The sequence below is a fragment of the Salmo salar genome, chromosome ssa14 (assembly GCF_905237065.1).
Source record: "Salmo salar chromosome ssa14, Ssal_v3.1, whole genome shotgun sequence".
Lineage (NCBI taxonomy): Eukaryota > Metazoa > Chordata > Actinopteri > Salmoniformes > Salmonidae > Salmo > Salmo salar.
In genome coordinates, this window is record NC_059455.1 from 59,123,851 (window position 1) to 59,136,591 (window position 12,741).

The 12,741-nt window shown below is 44.0% G+C and overlaps 1 protein-coding gene across 1 annotated transcript in view; it reads left to right on the top strand.

Annotated features, from left to right (window-relative positions):
- The window catches only part of LOC106570076 (RNA-binding motif, single-stranded-interacting protein 3), a 226,843-nt gene that overhangs the window by 145,093 nt on the left and 69,009 nt on the right, over nt 1-12,741 (top strand). The gene's annotated exons all lie outside the window — the stretch shown is intronic.

Here is a 12,741-nt window from a genome sequence, read left to right on the forward strand (position 1 = left end):
ATTTCAAAAGGGAGCTGAGTGCAAGAGGGTTTCCACGGGGACACAGCATGGACTGCCCTTAGAATATAGTCCATTACAGTACTGTCCCCATTTTTTAAATTGCTCGTAATCCACTGAGCCCACTGCATAGGCTATCCCACTAGCCATTAAAGGCATGGGCGTATATTGGGCTGGGATGTAATGGGAAACCTTTAAAGTGATAGTATCACACTGACCTTCCCCTTTAAGTGTCCCCTCCCAGGTGCTTGGGGGGAAACTATTATGGTTTATAGATTCTAAGGAAAAGTGCCAACGGACAAGATTTTCAGCGATCAGCTAGAAATCAGTCTTTGTATGTCATAAAACGTAATCAAATTGAAATTGTCATAATCTGAAGTGTTCGGTTAAATTGCTGTAATTTGATGGTCTCCTCTTGCACAGTGACGTTTGATTACAACGTCTAATTTTGTTATTGTTGTTGATAAGAGCTAATTTCCCTTGGACACTGGTGCTATTGATAGACTGATTCATCCAGTCACTGTTGTGTTTACCTTGTTAGCTACAGTATGGGGTGGCAGGTAGCCTAGTGGTTAGAGCCAGTAACCGGAAGGTTGCTGGATCAAATCCCTGAGCTGACAAGATAAATATCTGTCGTTCTACCCCTGAGCAAAGCACTGTTCCCTGGGCGCCGAAGACGTGGATGTTGATTAAGGCAGCACGCCGCACCTCTCTGATTCAGAGGGGTTGGGTTAAATGCGGAAGACACATTTCAGTTGAATACATTCAGTTGGACAACTGACTAGGTATCCCTCTTTCCCTATAGTCTGTGCCTCTCTGTGTATAGAGATTGAAATGTACTGTCTTTTTCTATCAAAACCTTGTCCATGTTGACACTGTCTGCCAAACAGAGATCCCTCAACAACATGCTTCTAAACATCAAACTCAAATGTTCAGGCTGCAGGTCCCCAGAGAGCAGAGCTCAGAGCGCCTGGCCTCTTTTGTGAGGCAAAGTAGATCCTCCTCCTCAGGCCTGTGAAGGCCACAGCACTAGCGTAGCATTAGCATAGCGTAGCATGGTGTTGTGTTCTGTGAGGCCCACAGCGTAGCGTAGCCTAGCGGTTTTATGAAGGCCACAGCACTAGCATAGCCTAGCGATAGCGTAGCCTAGCGTTAGCTTAGTGTAGCGTGTTGTGAAGGCCACAGTGTAACTTTTTGTAACTGTTGTGTCGTGGTGCTGCTAGTATTTCCCCTGAGCCTGTTGCTATTCAGGGCAGCCTCTGCATCAATCCTGTTCTGACAGCTCAGGGGCTCCCCCCGGTGCCCCTCAACACATGCTCAGCATGCTAGCCTAGTGTATGTGTGTGTGTGTGTGTGTGTGCGTGTGTGTGTCAGACGGACGTGACTAGCCTTCTCACACTGTACCCAAGACAGTCACTCACACACGCACGCACTCGCCCACACATGCGTGTGCACACACACACACACACACACACACACACACACACACACACACACACACACACACACACACACACACACACACACACACAAAACCCCTCATCCTGACCTGAATGTGCAGTGTCAGCATCTACATAATGCTAATGACCTCCTTTTTCTTTCATATCACCATTTAACACAACCCAGAAACACAAGGTACACAGTCCTCTCTCAATGTCCTCAGCTTGCTAGAGTTCCCTCTGGCCGACATTTTGACAAGCCTCTGAATTGCCTGCTTGGCCACTCCATCATATTTAGTCAGATAGAGAGATGGGGCACGGGCACCGCCACCAGTTATGGCTTTTCTACTCAGGTGTGAGAGGATATAGAATTGTCACCCTGTGTCCCATAGGAGGAAGTAAATATCCGGAAGTCAGCTACAGATCATCAGTTAATGTCAAGGGGCCATAGGGAAATAAGCAGGTTGCCACATGGGCAGGAAGTCCGTGATTCCAAGATAAGGCAAGTACAGAGCTGGAGATGTGTGGTGCAGACGCAGGGAATGACATTGCACATATGAAATGCAGAAGGAGGTCATATACTGTACATTAAGTTGTACAGTTACCATATAGGAAAACAAAGCAAATGTTACCTAACTACACAGTAACTACACTAGTTACTAAATATTTTCGAACAAAGTGACGTTAGCTCGTTTTATTTCAATTCAATAAGGTGATACTAAACTTTTACCATACTGATTAATTTATTTTCCTATGTGTTGCTAAATCCTGTGTGTGAGATGAGATGTGGATTGGAGCAGTCAGCTCTCCCCTTGTTTGATCAACATGATCAATCGCTCCGAATGGGGACCACAGCTGTTTAGGTATTCTGTGCAATGCGGCAGTCAACGCTCCCGTTCAACTCAACTCAAAACACATACACACGCACACACACACACCCTCACACATGCTCGCAGGAGAGCTAGTTTGAAGGATAGTTTATGAAAACAACACCCTTGTTTTTCAGTTTCTGTTTAGTGTAAACAAAAGTTTTTTTTTTGAAATGTCGCTAAAGTTGTAGAACATAGTGAGAGTGAGACCCAATATACAGTTGAAGTTGGAAGTTTACATACACTGAGGTTGGAGTCATTAAAACTCGTTTTTCAACCACTCCACAAATTTCTTGTTAACAAACTATAGTTTTGGCAAGTCGGTTAGGACATCTACTTTGTGCATGACACAAGTAATTTTCCAACAATTGTTTACAGACAGATTATTTCACTTATAATTCACTGTATCACATTTCCAGTGGGTCCGAAGTTTACATACACTAAGTTGACTGTGCCTTTAAAAAGCTTGGAAAATTCCAGAAAATGATGTCATGGCTTTAGAAGCTTCTGATAGGCTAATTGACATAATTTGAGTCAATTGGAGGTGTACATTTAAACTCAGTGCCTCCTTGCTTGACATCATGAGAAAATCAAAAGAAATCAGCCAAGAACTCAGATTTTTTTTTGTAGACCTCCACAAGTCTGGTTCATCCTTGGGAGCAATTTCCAAACACCTGACGGTACCACGTTCATCTGTACAAACAATAGTACGCAAGTATAAACACCATGGGACCACGCAGCCGTCATACCGCTCAGGAAGGAGACACGTTCTGTCTCCTAGAGATGAACGTACTTTGGTGCGAAAAGTGCAAATCAATCCCAGAACAACAGCAAAGGACCTTGTGAAGATGCTGGAGGAAACAGGTACAAAAGTATTTATATCCATAGTAAAACGAGTCCTCTATCGACATAACCTGAAAGGCCGCTCAGCAAGGAAGAAGCCACTGCTTCAAAACCGCCATAAAAAAGCCGGACTATGGTTTGCAACTGCACATGGGGACAAAGATTGTACTTTTTGGAGAAATGTCCTCTGGTCTGATGAAACAAAAAAATAACTGTTTGGCCATAAAGACTATTGTTATGTTTGGAGGAAAAAGGGGAGGCTTACAAGCTGAAGAACACCATCCCAAACGTGAAGCATGGGGGTGGCAGCATCATGTTGAGGGGATGCTTTGCTGCCAGGAGGGCCTGGTGCACTTCACAAAATAGATGAGGGATGAAAATTATGTGGATATATTGAAGCAACATCTCGAGACATCAGTCAGGAAGTAAACATTTCCAAATGGACAATGACCGCAAGCATAAGTTGTGGCAAAATAGCTTAAGGACAACAAAGTCAAGGTATTGGAGTGGCCATCACAAAGCCCTGACCTCAATCCCATAGAACATTTGTGGGCAGAACGGAAAAAAACGTGTGCGAGCAAGGAGGCCTACAAACCTGACTCAGTTACACCAGCTGTTTTAGGAGGAATGGGCCAAAATTCACCCAACTTCTTGTGGGAAGCTTGTGGAAGGCTACTCGAAATGTTTGACCTAAGTTAAACAATATAAAGGCAATGTTACCAAATACTAATTGAGTGTATGTAAGCTTCTGACCCACTTGGAATGTGGGTCAGAAAGAAATAAAAGCTGAAATAAATCATTCTCTCTACTATTATTCTGACATTTCACATTCTTAAAATAAAGTGGTGATCCTAACTAATAAGACAGGGAATTTTTACGAGGATTAAATGTCAGGAATTGTGAAAAACTGAGTGAAAATGTATTTGGCTAAGGTGTATGTAAACTTCCCACTGGAACTGTAGATGCATTGTGATTTACGGGGGTGAACAAGAGCATTTGGAAAGTCAGAGGCAGAGCAGATGAAAATGATTTCATCCTCCTAGCGGTGCGAGCCTATCCGATTAGGTCCTTCTCATGCAATGCATTCAAACGGCTTATCATTGACACCCGTTTCAAAATGAAGATGCATTACACCTCGTTCCATTCTGGCAGGTGGACAGATCTCATACTGCTCATCTCGTGTCAGCAAGAAGAATGAACTGATTCGATTAAAAATACAATGCTACTTCAACCTATTGTTGCTCTTTGTTCTTGGAATTGGAGCGTCGTAGGGAACAGTCAAATGACAGCTTGCTTTGCTTGATCAGCACAGTGAGGGTGTTTCTAGATTTATTTTGGGAATAAAAGAAGAAAAAGGAGTTGCTAAGACTGACATTGCTCGATGATAACTTCCGTAGTCACATGGATACAGACAAACCAAGATCAAGTCCAGACTGATTATAAATCTCGCTTTATCCCTTCATCCTTTATCTCCCTTTGTTCTTGTCTTTTCTGAGTGTAGAGCCAACATGGCTGCACGGTTGAAAGTCAGCTCCAATTGCCCAATAGAAGCTCTATAAATTATGGAAATCACATCAGGAAGTGGTGATGGTCCTGGGAGACAGAACCCAAACGGAAACATGCAAAATGTACTTGCCCTTTCCTGCTCCTCTTTCTCACAGTCCTTTTCCATCCCCTCTGTCTGTTTTCATTATTCCTCTGCAAACCACAGTGTCCTCCCAGGCTCTCTCTTGGATGTATCTCTCTATGTACAGTGAGGGAAAAAAAGTATTTGATCCCCTGCTGATTTTGTACGTTTGCCCACTGACAAAGAAATGATCAGTCTATAATTTTAATGGTAGGTTTATTTGAACAGTGAGAGACAGAATAACAACAAAAAAATCCAGAAAAACTCATGTTAAAAATGTTATAAATTGATTTGCATTTTAATGAGGGAAATAAGTATTTGACCCCCTCTCAATGAGAAAGATTTCTGGCTCCCAGGTGTCTTTTATACAGGTAACGAGCTGAGATTAGGAGCACACTCTTAAAGGGAGTGAAGGATTGAAATGCTGCAGCACCCGCAAGGTCCCCCTGCTCAAGAAAGCACATATACATGCCCGTCTGAAGTTTGCCAATTAACATCTGAATGATTCAGAGGACAACTGGGTGAAAGTGTTGTGGTCAGATGAGACCAAAATGGAGCTCTTTGGCATCAACTGAACTCGCCGTGTTTGGAGGAGGAGGAATGCTGCCTATGACCCCAAGAACACCATACCCACCGTCAAACAAGGAGGTGGAAACATTATGCTTTCACTGCATCAAAGGGACGATGGACAGGGCCATGTACCGTCAAACCTTGGGTGAGAACCTCCTTCCCTCAGCCAGGGCATTGAAAATGGGTCGTGGATGGGTATTCCAGCATGACAATGACCCAAAACACACGGCCAAGGCAACAAAGGAGTGGCTCAAGAAGAAGCACATTAAGGTCCTGGAGTGGCCTAGCCAGTCTCCAGACCTTAATCCCATAGAAAATCTGTGGAGGGAGCTGAAGGTTCGAGTTGCCAAACGTCAGCCTCGAAACCTTAATGACTTGGAGAAGATCTGCAAAGAGGAGTGGGACAAAATCCCTCCTGAGATGTGTGCAAACCTGGTGGCCAACTACAAGAAACGTCTGACCTCTGTGATTGCCAACAAGGGTTTTACCACCAAGTACTAAGTTATGTTTTGCAGAGGGGTCAAATACTTGTTTCCCTCATTAAAATGCAAATCATTTTATACAATTTTTTACATGCGTTTTTCAGGATTTTTTTGTTGTTATTCTGTCTCTCACTGTTCAAATAAACCTACCATTAAAATTATAGACTGATGATTTCTTTGTCAGTGGGCAAACGTACAAAATCAGCAGGGGATCAAATACTTTTTTCCCTTACTGTATCTTTTATACCAAACAACTGACGACTAAATCTGTGTTCCTCCCGACGACTGCAGGTAGCAGTGCTTTCCCATGCAACAGCAGTGCTTTCCCATGCAACAGCAGTGCTTTCCCATGCAACAGCAGTGCTTTCCCATGCAACAGCAGTGCTTTCCCATGCAACAGCAGTGCTTTCCCATGTTAAACATCTCCACATATGAATGTGGTTGCATTTGGAAAATCCTTTCCTACTCCCCAATTTTCTCTGATTTACTTCTCTTGTTCGTGAGGGATTCCGATGACACCCAGGCCTTTGGTTTGGTGAAGCCTCCATACCCACTCGCCCACCGCAGACCCACCAGATGCCAGAGAACCAGGGGCTACCCCTGGCAAGCCTCCCTCTCCTCCCTCTCCAAAAGCGCAACCGGGGCCAATAGACAGTCAGAATGTTGGCCCGATGTTGGCCGAACTACAAATCCCATCATTCTTAGCAGAACAATGGGGCCTGGCCCGCCGGGGCTGCAGGCAAAGCTCCCTCCCTAGCCGTCCGACCAGCCTCAGCCAAGGCGCTCTGATGCCAAGATATAGCAGAGACAGCGCACAGTATTAAACATCCCTCGCTGAATTCAGGGATGTCCCAAATCACTTGGTAAGTCATAAAAGCCCTTCTGAAACTGTCAGTCATACTTGAGTAATCCATGTTAATTTCTCAGATCCCTCCCACACTCCCCTGGCTAATAAGCGGCCTGTCTGATGTCCAATTTTCTCTTCTGGCGATAGATTGTACTTAACACGTTACAGAGCTGAGCAGGATGGAGGTTTGTGCTTCTGGATTGCAAAGCAGTGTCAGACAATCTAAGGGATGTACATAAGCACGTGTTTGATGTATGTGGGATGTAGGTTGACCTGGCATTGTTCTGCAATTAGTTTTTTAACGAAACTGAATTTTATTGTGTATTGTATATAATTTTTTATCATTATCCTTAGTTTTTTAACCAATATAAACTATATTTTTATGTTTCTCAGTCGTGATTGCATTATTTCACAGCAACACTATCATCATTTCTGATATGCAGAGCAATGGATAAGAATTATCCTCCATGATCCTTTAAGAGTGTGGAAATACACTTTCGAGAAAGATATTGCATCTTAATGGAATCTGTTCCCGTAGGGTAAACCCTCTGGCTTGCTTGCATGTCTCACCATTAAACCAGGGAGACACAGGAAGTTATTAAAATCCCCAGTAAATCACAGATTCTCTATGAAGGATAAATTTCCCCCCCGACGTGCATTTTCTCATTAGACTCTTATCTCACCCACAGACAATCATCTGGATTTGCCACGCATTGTTTGTTTTGCCACTGAACTATATCAATCACCGTCACTGTGCGCATAGCCGACGGTGAGGAAAAATCTCTCTCTCTCTCTCTCTCTCTCTCTAGCTCTCTCTCTCTGAGACTGTCGCAAAGCAATGAAATGTATTCAGCGACTGCACTACGGCAATAATAATAGTCTTCAAAATTTGTTTAGAGGAGAGGGATGCTTTAGCTCTGAGGGGTTTTAGGCGTTTGTGGTAATGATGGACTTTGTTCTCCACTCATCCAAGTCTAATGTGGAGAGAGACGGAGGGAGAATAAAGAGCGATAGACAAAGAGGAAAGGAGGGAGGGGGAGGTAGAAAGAAAGAGAGAGAGTGAGAGGAAGAGAGAGGGGTGTACAGATCAAGATAGAAATAGAGGGCAAGAGACAGGGGACAGAAAAGGAGCATAAAGTGAGAAAGAGAGAGAGAGAGACAACCCAGAGTTTAGAATCCTTCCAGCCGGCCCAAAGTTTAGGGGCCTTTTCTCTGCCTGTGGAGATCAAAGGATGACCTTGGTTGTAAGATGGTCTCCTGGACTTGACCATGCTCAACCCACCCCAGCTGTTCTCTGGATTGATCTTACTCATCTCTCATCCTCTCTCATCCACCCTCCCCTCCTCACATTATAGACATTCCTTCTCATCATCCCTCCCTACTCAGCTTGTTTCTGGATGCAGTTCTATGCACACAATATTATTGTTGGAGCCAAATGCTCGTTTCGGGATTTATGTGAAATTCACTGTTTTTGCCCCATTAGAAATTATAGCCAGTTTGTGTATAATAATTCTTTATTATAAGCAAAACTGAGAACCCTTCAGCTTATTTGGAATGATGGCAATATGTTTGCAAATGTTGGATAGGTGCAAACTGTAGTAACAGTTTAAGCATAATATTTCCTTATTTGGCTAGATTTGTGAGATACACATTAATCATGGAACACCACCGCTCTGGACATGAAGAATTATTCAAAAGTTTGAACCCAGGGACCTACTGTTACGGCTTGTTGACAATGAACCCTAATTATGTTGAGCTGCTCCATAGTTAGGTCACAGGACTCATAGCCCGGGGCCATGGCCTGTCTTACAGACTGAAGATTTGAGATTGCTGAGGAGGGTAGTATGGCCTTGGCATCTGTGATAATTTTGGTATTCTGGATACGTGCATTCCATGGCTCAGTACTCTACTCCCCTCCGCCTCCCACTAGCCATCCATTTTGTTAGGTCAGGGAGTTTGATGAAGAGCATTTGGTAAATGAAGTCGCTTTTTCTGAAACTCATATGTGTATAGGGTATAGTGCGTTGAAGATACGGTACTTAGTATTCACCCCCTCAACTGTAGAGCACCATCATCGCACTATTTGAACAGACATATAGCCTAACTAATATGCCATTATATAGTGACAAATAAGAAATATAAGTGACATATACACTAACACATTTTTCAACTTATGTTACGTTGAACTACAATGGTGAAATGTCACTATTTTGACGTATTCGAATGAGACCATGTTGGCTTAAAATGAGTATATATTGGGAAGTGGACAAATATAACTTGGCTGACACAGCTTGCTCCACGCTGACCTTTAGGCTGCTTGTTTGTGTCTAATGTCTGTATGTCCCACATCCTGTGTGGTGGGAAAACTGGGCATCTGTTCCGGCTCCCAACCGAATGTCATTGTCACCGTCGTCCGCCACCCCAGTTTGTCCCAGGACACCTACGACAGAGAGATTAAACCTGACAGTGGCCCGAAATAGAGCTGGTCTGCCATTAGAGCTGGAAATGGGGTGTGTGGGAACACACAGAGGTCACGCTTACAGGTATTTTTGGAAATGCTACTGGACCTCTCACAAGCACGCACAACACACACACACACACACACACACACACACACACACACACACACACACACACACACATGCACACACTGGACCTTGGATGGTCATTCATCCTGATCCAACAGCGGTCATCTTCTATGTCCCCCTTTTCCCCTAGACTTCCTTTGGTAACAGCATGGCAATGTTTCTCCTTTCTCACATGGGTCTTTTGGCAAGTCTATTTATTTTAGTGCCTGCTGGCTGGCATTTATGAGATGAAGGACAGTGGAAACTAGGCTTGGGCAGTATACCGTATATACCGTATACCGGGGTATTTGGAAATAACCACGGGATGGTTTTTCAGTACCGTTGAAACTATTTCCTTGAAATATAATATTTCAAATCAAATGTAATTTTATTTGTCACGTGCTGAATACAACAGGTGTAGTAGACCTGACCGTGAAATGCTTACTTACAAGAACTGAACCAGCAATGCAGTTCCAAGAAAAATATTTATTAAATAAACTGAAGTAAAAAATAAAATGTAACACAATAAAATTACATAACAATAACGAGGGTATATATATGGATGGTATATAGGTCCTGGATGGCAGGAAGCTTGGCCCCAGTGATGTATTGGGCCGTATGCACTACCCACTGTAGCACCTTACCTCGAGCAGTTGCCATACCAGGCGGTGATGCAACCGGTCAGGATGCTCTCGATGGTGCAGCTGTAGAACTTTTGAGGATCTGGGGACCCATGCCAAATCTTTTCAGTCTCCTGAGGGGGAAAAGGTGTTGTTGTGCCCTCCTCACGAGTGTCTTGGTGTGTTTAGACCCTGATAGTTCGTTGGTGATGTGGACACCAAGGAACTTGAAAGCCTCGACACGAATCGACGGGGCTGTAATGGAATCGACGTTTTCCTGTAGTCCACAATCATCTCCTTTGTCTTGCTCACATTGAGGGAGAGGTTGTTGTCTTGGCACCACCCTGCCAGGTCTCTGACCTCCTCACTATAGGCTGTTTCATCGTTGTCGGTGATCAGGACTACCACTGTTGTGTTGTCAGCAAACTTAATGATGGTGTTGGAGTCGTGCTTGCCCACGCAGTCGTGGGTGAACAGGGAGTACAGGAGAGGACTAAGCACACACCCCTGAGGGGCCCCACTGTTGAGGATCAGCGTAGCAGATGTGTTGTTGCCTACCCTTACCACCTGGTGGCAGCATGTCAGGATGTCCAGGATCCAGTTGCAGAGGGAGGTGTTTAGTCCCAGGGTCCTTAGCTTAGTGATGAGCTTTGTGGGCCCTATGGTGTTGAATGCTGAGCTGTAGTCAATGAACAACATTCTCACATAGGTGTTCCTTTTGTCTTGGTAGGAAAGGGCAGTGTGGAGTGCAATTGAGATTGCGTCATCTGTGGATATGTTGGGGCAGTATCCGAATTGGAGTGGCTCTAGGGTTTCCGGGATGATGGTGTTGATGTGAGCCATGACCAGCCTTTCAAAGCACTTCACGGCTAACAACGTGAGTGCTACGGGGCGGTAGTCATTTAGGCAGGTTACCTTCGCATTCTTGGGCACAGGGACTATGGTGGTCTGCTTGAAACATGTAGGTGTTACAGACTCAGTAAAGGAGAGATTGCCAATGTCAGTGAAGACACTTGCCAGTTGTTCCGCGCATGCTCTGAGTACATGCACTGGTAATCCGTCTGGCCCCGCGTCTTTGTGAATGTTGACCTGTTTAAAGGTCTTACTCACATCGGCTATGGAGAGTGTGATCGCATAGTCATCCAGAACAGTTGTTGCCTGCATTAAAGTCCCCGACCACTAGGAGCGCCACTTCTGGATGAATACGTTCTTGTTTTCTTATGGCCTTATACAGCTCGTTGAGTGTGGTCTTAGTGCCAGCATCGGTTTGTGGTGGTAAATAGACGGCTACAAATAATATAGATGAGAACTCTCTTGGTCGATAGTGTGGTCCCCAGCTTATCATGAGGTACTCTACATCAGGCGAGCAAAACCTCGACTTCTTTAATATTAGACATCGCGCACCAGCTGTTATTAACAAATAGACACACACCCAGCCCCTCGTCTTACCAGACGTAGCTACTCTTTCCTGCCAATGCACAGAAACCCCAGCCAGCTCTATATTATCCGTGTCGTCGTTCAGCCACGACTCGGTGAAACATAAGATATTTCAGTTTTAAATGTCCCGTTGTTAGGACAGTCTCGACCGTAGATCATCAAGTTTGTTTTCCAGTGAATGCACGTTGGCCATTACAACCGAGGGTAATGGCGATTTACTCAATCGCCTACGAATCCTAACAAGTGTCGTGTCTTTGGCTATGCCGGATTAAGTGATATGACATGCTAACCTATAAAATCCTTTCTCTGTAATTAATATTACCTGATTAAGCTAATCATGTAAATGTGATTAACTAGAAAGTCGGGGCACCACGGAAGAACGTTTATAGAGCCGTTATCTTCCGAATAAACTCTTAAAATACTTAGTCATATTTTACATCGATAGCAGTCAATATTAACCCTTATCTTATTTTCAGTCTCATAATGAAAGTTGTAAATTCTTGGCTATCTTCACGAACCCTGGCTAACAAGTTGAATCAGCAATACAAAATTGGGTTTAATTATTTATTTACTAAATACCTAAACTAATCACACAGAATTACATATACACAGAATACAAATGATGTCATACAGAAAACGTCCTGGTGGACGGAACCTGTATCATGGCTGGTTACACAAAGGAAAGGGGGTTGGGCTTGAATGAAAGAGCGGGAAGACTTAGGAACGAAGAAACAGCAGCTATGCTATCGTAAATACATTATCTTATGCATTCTAAATTACCGCCCATTTGGAAAAGGAAAATGCAATAAATATTTACTCTGAGCTGCGCTTCGGTAGATTGGTCGTAGATGCTGGCCGGGTTGGCCAACAGATCTTCCTGTCCTCGGAAGAATGTCTCTGGTGGTAAATTGGATACGTGGTGGTATCTTCGTCCGTCTGTTAGACTGGATCCGTCGTCCGTCCTTTCCTAGCCCCCGTCTACAGCGGCCGCTGCTAACTCAACGGCTAGGAAGTATCACTTCTGTAGTGAATAAGCTCAAAGTTCATACCATTCGCCACCAAAGCTCACGCCGAGGTTGGCTTAGTTCTGTACTTGACATGTGTCCTTCTAACGTAGAGGCTGCAGACCTCACGTACTGGAACCACTGGTTATCTTTTCATCAAAGGCTTATATAGTGGAGAGGGGGAAGGAGGTGTTTCATCGTTTATAACCCCTGTCTCTTCACAGGGGTGGGCCACTGATCAAGCAGGGCACTTTCCTTATGAAAACCCAATTCTCTCATTTGGAAGCTAAAATTACATTTAATCTCCTAACAAACAATTTCAATATCAAACATTTCAATTGCATAACAATTCCATGTGACTCTGATAACTAGAGGGTGTATACTTTCCCAGGTACAGTTTATGTCGTCCTGTCATCAATCATAATGTCTCAGATGACAA